Source organism: Jaculus jaculus, chromosome 14, assembly GCF_020740685.1.
Source record: "Jaculus jaculus isolate mJacJac1 chromosome 14, mJacJac1.mat.Y.cur, whole genome shotgun sequence".
NCBI lineage: Eukaryota > Metazoa > Chordata > Mammalia > Rodentia > Dipodidae > Jaculus > Jaculus jaculus.
The window spans coordinates 26,456,110-26,466,045 of NC_059115.1; the positions used below are offsets into that span (position 1 = coordinate 26,456,110).

The following is a 9,936-nucleotide window of genomic DNA, read 5'->3' on the forward strand; positions in this document are numbered from 1 at the left end:
ATCTCAAGAAGCTGGAAAGCTTTTTCACAGATATACATACAATAAGCAGAGCCAATAGATTACCCTCAGAATGGGTGAAAAGTTTTGCCAGATACAAATTGGACAGAGGCCTAATTTCTAGAATCTACAAAGAACTCAAAAACCTAAACAATACAAAAATCAAACATAACTACTATACAAGAATTATGTTTGATTTTTTTATTGTTTAGGTTTTTGAAGTCACATGTTGGGTCATGATTTGCAGAGACATTTATCATACCAATAACTGGGGGTTAACTCCACAATGCATGACCCATTTTCATCAACAAGGAGGGTCCAATGGGAGGGGGTAGATCACAGATGAGCCTAAACAATAGTACCAAACTGCCTGTATTTACTGAAAAGAAAACTAATAAATTAAATTAAAAAAAAAATCAAACAACCCACTTGCAAAATGGGGCAAAGAACTGCACAGGGAGTTCTCCTAGAAAGAAATACAAATGGCAAACATACACTTAAGAAAATGTTCAACATCCATAACCAGCAGAGAAATGCAAATTTAAACTATGAGATTCCACCTTACCACAGTAAGGATAGAATAACAACAAATGCTGGTGAGGTTGGGGAGAAATAGAAACCCTCATTAACTGTTGGTGGGAATGTAAACTGGTACAGCCACTATGGACAGCAATGGGGAGACTCCTAAAAAGGATGACTATAGAGGTCCCAATAGACCCAGTTATTCTGTTACTGGACATTTATTATAAAAGCTCCAATCCTCAGCTCAGAGATATTTGATTAACCGATTAACCATGTTTATAGCTGCTCAGTTCATAGTAGCTAAGAGCTGGAATCAACCCAGGTGTTCATCATTAGGCTGAATTGCTAAGTAAGATGTGGTATATCTACTCAATGGAATTCTATGCAGCAGTTAAAAAAATGGCACAATGAAATTTGAAGAAAAATGGTCAAACTTGGAACAGATCATTCTCGGTGAACTCACCCAATCACAGAAAGATAATTGTCACATGGTCTCACTCATCTGTGGCTCCTAACCTGAATCTGCTCATGATGCTGACATACCTGATAAGCATCTTGAGGACCAGACAATAAGGATGGTGGGGCAGGAGGGGAGGGGAGGGGTGGGGGGAGTACAAAAAGCTGGATACGAATGGAAATGATACCATAAAATCCTACTTTCTGAAAGACATATTAAACTTTGAACCTTCATCAGGTGCTTAGAAAGAATATCTGATTCACAGGGGCCTGGAGAGTGTATGATAAAGACTAACCTCAATATTCTCTTCTCTTCTTTTTCTCTTCTCTTCTCTTCTCTTCTCTTCTCTTCTCTTCTCTTCTCTTCTCTTCTCTTCTCTTCTCTTCTCTTCTCTTCTCTTCTCTTCTCTTCTCTTTCCTTCTCCTTCTCCTTCTCCTTCTCCTTCTCCTTCTCCTTCTCCTTCTCCTTCTCCTTCTCCTTCTCCTTCTCCTTCTCCTTCTCCTTCTCCTTCTCCTTCTCCTTCTCCTTCTCCTTCTCCTTCTTCTTCTTCTTCTTCTTCTTCTTCTTCTTCTCTCTCTCTCTCTCTCTCTCTCTCTCTCTCTCTCTCTCTCTCTCTCTTATAATACCTATATTTTTTGTCCTTGGCACTGACCTGTAACTCCCAGTACCAGCATGTGGGTAACCCACAATGAGCTGTTGATCAGAGAGACCTTCAAGATTTTCCAAAGGAATACAGAATTCTGTCAGAGTACTTGATGACCCACCAAAAGTTAATGGTAAGACCCTACTGCTGAAGACACCATATGCTATTGGGATGGAACATGGAGTGATCTGGCTGGAAACTGGAAGTGAGTCAATCCCCAGACAGTTAGCTTGTCTAGTGTCAGAAGGTGTTACATGTGTGACTGGGGGAAAATAACCAACATCTGTCTAAGCCACTCATGGTGTAAGCTACTCAGCAGCAATCAACCTGATGTGATGCTCACACAAGTGCAATAGTGGCACACAGCCATGGTGGGTTGATTTAGCTAACAGATCCACTTAGTGGAATGGAAACCATACCTGAAATGGGGAAACAAGTCAGAATCATATCCAAAAAATGAGCCCATTATCCAATAATCAAGCTCCCACCAATAGTGGGCTACAAGAAGTCTCTCTAAAATTCTCTCTAAAATATTAATGGGTATCCATGTATCTTGTAATAACCTCATTATCCAGTGGAAAATTTGCTTCTCTTTTTCAGATGGTTGAAGAACCTGAGGAAAGAATCAGCCCATCATATCGCACCAGGGCACCAGATGAAACCAAAGAGTTGCTGGGGTAATTGAGCAAGAGCTGCTTTCTCAGTGAAGCTGGTATCAGCACAGGAGTGAAAGAGATAGATGCAGAGAACACTCAACTCCTACTAAATCAGATATCCAGAGACACAGACACTCCCAAGACCTCTTCACTGAAATAGACCTAAAAAGAACCCAAAATTGTCTCAGGTAAATTCATGGAAGGGGTGAGGGATGGAAAGGTTGTTAGAGCCATAAGTTGGGTCATTATGCACAGAGACATTGCCTCTCCTCCATAACTGATGACCACACCACAATGCAACACCCACAATCCTCGTGGGGGGAACGACAGGAAGAAAGCTAATGATGGTGCCATCATGGCTGTATACACACTATATATAGCATATCAAACAAAAAAAAAAAAGAAAGAAATCAAACAGCCCAATTAAAATGGGCTATGGGGCTGGAAGGATGGCTTATCAGTTAAGTTATTTGTCTGCAAAGCCAAAGCACCCAGGTTTATTTCCCCAGGACCCACCTTAGCCAGATGCACAAGGGCACACATGTGCCTGGACTTTGTTTGCAGTGGCTGGAGGCCCTGGATCACCCATTCTCTCTTACTCTCTCTCCCTTTCTTTCTCTCTCTCTCTCTCAGTCTGTCTCTCTCCCTTCCTCTAAATAAATAAAAAATAATAAAATTTTAAAAATGGGTTACCAAACTTAATATAGAGTTATCAAAAGAAGAAATGCAGATGGCCTATAAACATCTTAAAAAATGTTCTGCATCCTTATACATCAAGGAAATGCAACTTAAAACTACTTTGAGATTCCATCCCACTCCTGTCAGAATGGCTATCAAGAAAACAAATGACAATAAATGCTGGCCAGGATGCAGAAAAGAAGAACTCATCTGCACTGCTGGTAGGATTATAATCTCGTACAGCCATTGTGGAAATCAGTGTGGAGGTTCCTGAGACAGCTAAAACTATATTTCCTATATGACCCTGCAATATCAGTCCTAGGCTTATATCCTAAATGTATCATCACACTACCTTAGAGACACTTAAATATCCATGTTTATTGCTGCTCTATTCACAAAGACTAAGAAATAGAACCAGCCATAGATGTCCCTACAGCTGATGAGTGGATAATGAAGATGTTGTACATTTATACAATGGAGTCCTATTCATATTAAAGAAAAATGAAATTATGAAATTTGCAATGAAATGGATGGACATGGAAAGGACTTTACTTAGTGAGGTAACCTATACCCAGAAACCTAACCTCCACATATTCTTTTTCATATGTGGAACATAGCTACAAATGTTTGGACTTTTATGTAAGTTGGGGAAAACAAAAAAACTCAGTAGCAGAGGCCAGCAATATAGAAAAGGGATATAAGAGAGAGAGAAGATGGTGGGACTTAAGGGAATAGTACTTTATATGTGTAAGTAGAAGAGCAGATTGGGATTGGAAGGCCTAATTGAGTTCACGGGAAGAGATTGAGTAAAGTAAAGGAGGGAAGGTTAATCAAAATCTAAGAGGGTATGAATAAGTCATGTAGAAACCTATGTTTTGGAGCAACAGTGCACTGAAAAGCCATAGATTGTTATTAGAAAATTTTCAGTGTCAGGGATAGGATACCTTCCAGTAGGTTGTTGCCAAGGAGGTCCATGATGTCCCCCAAAACATTATAGTTCATTGCAAAGATCTAGGTTTACCACCAGGAATAGATATGACCCTATTGCTGAAGACTCTACATGATTGGGCTACATGGTCACTGAGAATCCTGTTGGAGCTGAGCTGGAAACCTCCTTTGTGTATACCAGCTGACAGAAAGCTGGGAAAAGCTATGCTGCATGCAGCTATAGGGGTAAGATAAGTTATCGGTAGAGATAAACAGCAGTGGAACCAGTAAGCCTTAAATTTGGCCAGCCAAGCCAAATTAGCCATTGGGATCAATAGTGACATGTCAGTTATGGGGAAAACCAACTCCTCTCTAATTGGACTGAAGGCCCACTCCATGGGAGGGAATATATGCCTGGTACTAAAAACCTATGATGGGGGAAGTCATGAGCCCTAAGGGTGTTATGTCTGCTAGTGTCTGGCTAACTGCGTGGATTATGCTCATTAATGTGCCTGGTAAGCACTTATCATAATGATCATGTCCATATGTTAATGCTAATTTCATTTTTGGTTAGAGAATCTTATCTTTTCAGATGGCAGGGATCTTGGGATATCTCAGAAGTACCATAGTACTGAAAAGAAGTAACAGATGAGTGCTGAGCACTGAAACATATCTATCACACCTTCTGAGACTCAGGGTCCATTATCAAAGACGTGGCAGGATGAATATAGGAGCTAAAGTAAGAGTAGGACTCCTTATAATGTATTCTACCTGATACAAAATAGCCTGGGTATTCATGACCTTGTAGGACCTGACACTTACACACAACCATCATAATAGAAGAAAAAAAATGTTGACATCAAAAATAAAAGAGAGACTTATTGAAAATGGGAGGGGATATGATGGAGAGAGCAGTTGCAAAGGGGAATGTGGGGGAAGGGAATTACCATGGTTTATTGTTTCTAATTATGGAAGTTGTCAATGGGGAAATTTTTTTTTAAAAAGAAATAAGGTAAAGAAGTTATGAGACAGGGAGAAGGAGAGGAGAAATGAAGGGAGAGGGACAATATAATGTACCAATAAATTTAGGGTATCCTTACATTATGAATTTAAAGAATTAAAATAGCTTTGAAACTATCCTGTACTTTATTTTATTTTTATTAAAAACATGTTTTGCATGGAGGTATCATGTGTTGATAACATCTTTTCCCATCTTCCTACCCACGTTCTGCTGTTCTCCACAGGGTTGTGGGTTATGCATTGTGGGAGAAGCAGTCAGTTATTGGGGGTATGCAATGCCTCTGGGTATGATGTCTCAACTTGTAACTCTTACAATATTTCTGCCCCCTCTTCTGCAAAATTCCCTGAGCCTTTTTCAGTGTGTTTTAAGTATACTTTGGTGATGAGCTCTTAGGAGCCTCTGGATTTCTGCTTGGGTATATATTGAGTATTCTCAGCATCTTTCCTTTTCACCCTGACATTGATTGTCAGGCTCACCATGGAGTTCGTACTCTTGCTCATCTCTCCAATTCCTCTGGGGTTTCACCTTGGCCTTGGCTGAAATTTGAGGGGTGGTTTATCTCATCTGGTCTTGCTACCATCCAGTAGATTCTACAACAGAGAGTGAAGTCAGCGTAGGATAAATAGGAAAAGCATTATTTACTTAGGAAGATTTTGATAGATGCAGACCCTTTTTAAACCAAAGACTATTGGGAACCTGACACTGGAGAGCATAACATTTGTGTACACAGGATTTTGACCTGGTTCCCAGCTGAAGATATGCGTTTGTTCCAATGAGCAGGTACCATTGGTTACCCACCAAGGCTGTGTGTCACCATTACATTGTGTGCGCTTCTTGTCAGTCTGGTTACTTCTGAGTAGATTAGACCCTTCCATGCTCATACAATTGTTGAATACTTCATATATATAGTTTTATTTTATTGAGATATAAACCATCCATGTCCATTCTCTCCAGTGTTTTGATCATGAAATGATGTTGTTTTGTCAAAGGACTTATCTTCATCTACTGAAATAATCATGTGGTACTTGTGATTAAGTTTATTTTTGTGACTTTGGCCAATTTCCATACATTGATCCATCCTCACATCTCTGGGATAAAAACTCGTTGATCAAACTGGATAATGTTTCTATGTGTTGTTGAATTTATTTTGTGAGGATTTTGTTTTCATGAACTTGGATTCTAAGTTCATCAGGAATATAGGCCTATAGTTTTCTTTTCTTCTTGTATCTGTGTCTGGTTTTGGTATTAGGGTGATGCTAACTTCATAAAGGAGTTGGGAAGTATTCTCTATTCTCTGATTATGTGAAAAATTTTGAGAAAAAGTGTTTTCAGTTCTTTAATGAATGTTTGATAAGATTTGGCTGAGAAACCATTCAGTCCTGGACTTTTCTATTTGAAGAGGTTTTTGATTACCTTTTCAATTTTAATGGATATGGTAAGTTTTCTAGGAGATTAATCTACTCTTAGTTTAGTTTTGGTAGGTGGAATGTGGCTAGGAATTCATCCATTTCTTCCAGATTATCCAATTTTGGGAGTAGAGTGTTTAAAAGTATGTTCTGATGATTCTGTCAAATTTATTGATGTCTATTGTGACCTCTCTCTTTTCATTTCTAATTTTTGTTAATTTTCAATTCTCTTTGTTTCATTTAATCAAATTGGCCCAAAGATTGATTGATCTTCGTTATTTGTTTTTCAAAGAACAAGTTCTTCATTTCATCAACTTCCTTGTTTTTTAATTTCCAATTCCTTAATTTATGCTCTGATCTTATTTCTTTACATCTAAAGCTCTTAGGGTTATATTCTTATAATTTTTCCAATGCCTTTAGGTGGATGGTCACGTTATTAATTTGAGATCTCTCTGCCTTAGTTATGAAGGAATTTAGCAACTACGAATTTTCCCCTAGGGACTGCTTTTATTGTGTCCCATAATTTTTGGTAAGTTGTGTTTTAATTATCATTTAATTCTAGGAATTTTTAAATGTATTTTTTTAAATTTCTTCTACACCCTATTCCTTGTTCAAAAGTCTCCAGAAGCTTGGGGAGCTCCTGATGTGTCTCTCATTAACTTCTAGCTTTAAAGCATTGTGATCTGGTATGATGAAGGAAGTTACTTCAATTTTCCTGAATTAATGGAGGCATGCTTTATGACCTAATATATGATATATTTTGGAGAAAGTTCCATGGACTACTGAGAAGAATGTCTATTCTATAGAATTGGGGTGGAATGTTCTGTGCATGTCTATTAGTTCTAGTAGATCTATGGAGTCACTGAACTCCATTTTTAAAAGTAACACTCTTCATTTAGTACTTTCCTTTTTTCTAGATTTATCAGGTGTTGGAGTATGCTTCTTTCTTGCTTGCAAAATAGTTTACAATTTCTAATCTAAGAATAGATGATGAATTGAAATGATCACTTGCTTTTCATTCATTAAAAATATAAATTCTAGGGCCCTGGTGAGGTGTGATGGGCTGATTCTTTTCTCAGGTTCTACATCCATCTGAAAAAGAGAAGCAAATTCTCCAACGGACAGTGAAGTCAGCACCAGATAAAGGGGATAACAATTATTATTTTTAGAGAGAATTTAATAGGTGTAGGCTCTCTTGTAGCCCATGATTGGTGGGGGCTTGATAATAGAGAACCGCTTGACTTTGGATATGGTTCTGACTTGTTTACCAGATGAAACCATAGAGTAATTTGGGAAATGAGTAAGATTGCTTCTTTCTTGATTAACCTGGGATCAGCACAAGGGTGAAGGAGATAGACTCAGAAAACACTCAACTATCAAACCAGATATCTAGAGACACAGAGGCTCCCAAGACCTCATCACTGAAGTAGACCTAAAATGAACCCATTATGGCTCAGGTAAATTCAAGGAAGAGGGGCAGAAAGATTGTTAGAGCAACATGTTGGGACATTATTCACAGAGACATTGCTTTCTCCCCATAACTGATGCCTAACCCCACAATGCACGACTCACATTCCCCAAGGAGGAAGGACCCTTTGGAGGGGTATGACAGGGAGGAGGCTAATGGTGGTACCAATATGGCTGTATACACATTGTGTACATAACTAATAAAACATACGTGTGAAGAGCCACCGTAGAAGAGCAGCAGCCATGGCCCTGCCCTACCCCATGGCCATGGGCCTCAACAATGGCCACAAGGTGAAGATGATCATGAGCAAGCCAAGGCACAGCCAGCAACGTCTGACCAAGCCCACCAAGTTCATCCAGAACATGATCTGCTAGGTATGTGTGGCTTCCCGCCCTACCAGTGGCGCACCTTGGAGCTACTCAAGGTGCCTTAGGACAAGCATGAGCTCAAGTTCATCTGTAACTGAGTGAGGATGCACATGCATTCCAAGAGGAAGTGCCAGGAGCTGAGCAGAGTGCTAGCAGCTATACAGAAGGCGTCCGCCAAGAAGGACTGAGCCCCAGACCCTCCCCAATAAACCCTTATTTATCCTGAAAAAATAAATAAAAGAGGGCTGGAGAGATGGCTTAGCGGTTAAGCGCTTGCCTGTGAAGCCTAAGGACCCCAGTTCGAGGCTCGGTTTCCCAGGTCCCACGTTAGCCAGATGCACAAGGGGACACACGCATCTGGAGTTCGTTTGCAGAGGCTGGAAGCCCTGGCGCGCCCATTCTCTCTCTCTCCCTCTATCTGTCTTTCTCTCTGTGTCTGTCACTCTCAAATAAATAAATAAATAAATAAAATAAAATAAATAAAAGAAGAAACACAAATGGTCAGTAAATACTTCAGAAAGTATTCAACATTCCTAGCCATCAGGGAAATTCAAATAAAAATATCTTTGAGATGCCATCTTCATCCAGTCAAAATGACTATCATCAAACTTGTTTAAATGCTGGTGAGGATATGAGCAAAGAGGAGCCATCACCTACCCTTGGTGAGAGCAAAAACTAGTAAAGCCATTGTGAAAACCAGTATGGAGATTTCTCAAAAGTTTGAAATAGATGTCCAATGCAATCCAGCTTTACCACTCTTTGGCATAAATCCTAAGGATTTCACACTCTACTACAGAGATACTTGCATATCCATACTTATTGCATCTATTTACAAAACATAAGAATTGTAAATGGCCTAGATGCTTAGCAACTGATTAATGGATAATCAAAATGTGGCATATGTATTGAATGGAAGAGGTCAGCAACTAGAATAGGACTTTATCAAAGTTTTATCTCTTTGTGTTTGCAGTATTTTAAATCTTATTTCATATTTAGTGTTCTAGAGTCTCACTATATTGTCTCTGAAGGTGAATTGATTTGTTTTTACTTTGTTACAGTTTACTGGATTGTGAGATTTGAAATTACTTTTAAGTTGCTCAAGGAATCTTAAATTTTTCAGCTACAACTTTATTGAAAATTGACTCATTTCCATTTTCTCTAATATATTCATCTACTGGTGGACAGAATTTTCTAAATCTTTAAAATTTTTCTTCATTCATATCTTTATTTTTCTTTTCTCTTGAAGAAAATCTATTTCATTTTCTAGCTTGTTAACTCTTCAGATTTTACTAAAAGTTTTGTTTAAGTACAGAAGTTTATAAGTTTTAATTACTGCTTTATTATTAAATGTTCCTTTACAATAATTTTAGTATCTACTTTTCAATATTTAGTCTCATGTACCTCATTCCTTACTTAACAAAATGTTTCATTTTTCAATTCTAAAATCTTGACCTGTATAATTGTATTGTTGGTTCTTTTATGTTTCATAGTATTTTGTGATAGTTTTGATTGTGTGTGTATGTACACATATATGGGAGAGTAAGACAGAAAGCAGGCCAGAATGTATATGTACTTTAATACTTCTCATTTTCCACATTTCTTGAGACATGATTATCCAATAAAACATGGACAGCTTCAAAGTTTGCAGCATGATGATTTCTTACATGTGCATGTTGTAAAATGATTATCACAGACAAGTTAATTAGCATAACCTATTTTCTTTTTTTTTATTATTTTTTTTTCTTTTATTTATTTGAGAGTGACAGACACAGAGAGAAAGACAGATAGAGGGG

The 9,936-nt window shown here is 38.3% G+C and overlaps 1 pseudogene; it reads left to right on the top strand.

Moving 5' to 3' along the window:
• Nucleotides 1-8,017: 8,017 nt before the first annotated feature.
• Nucleotides 8,018-8,331, top strand: LOC101610493 (annotated as a pseudogene).
• The last annotated feature ends 1,605 nt before the right edge of the window (nucleotides 8,332-9,936 follow it).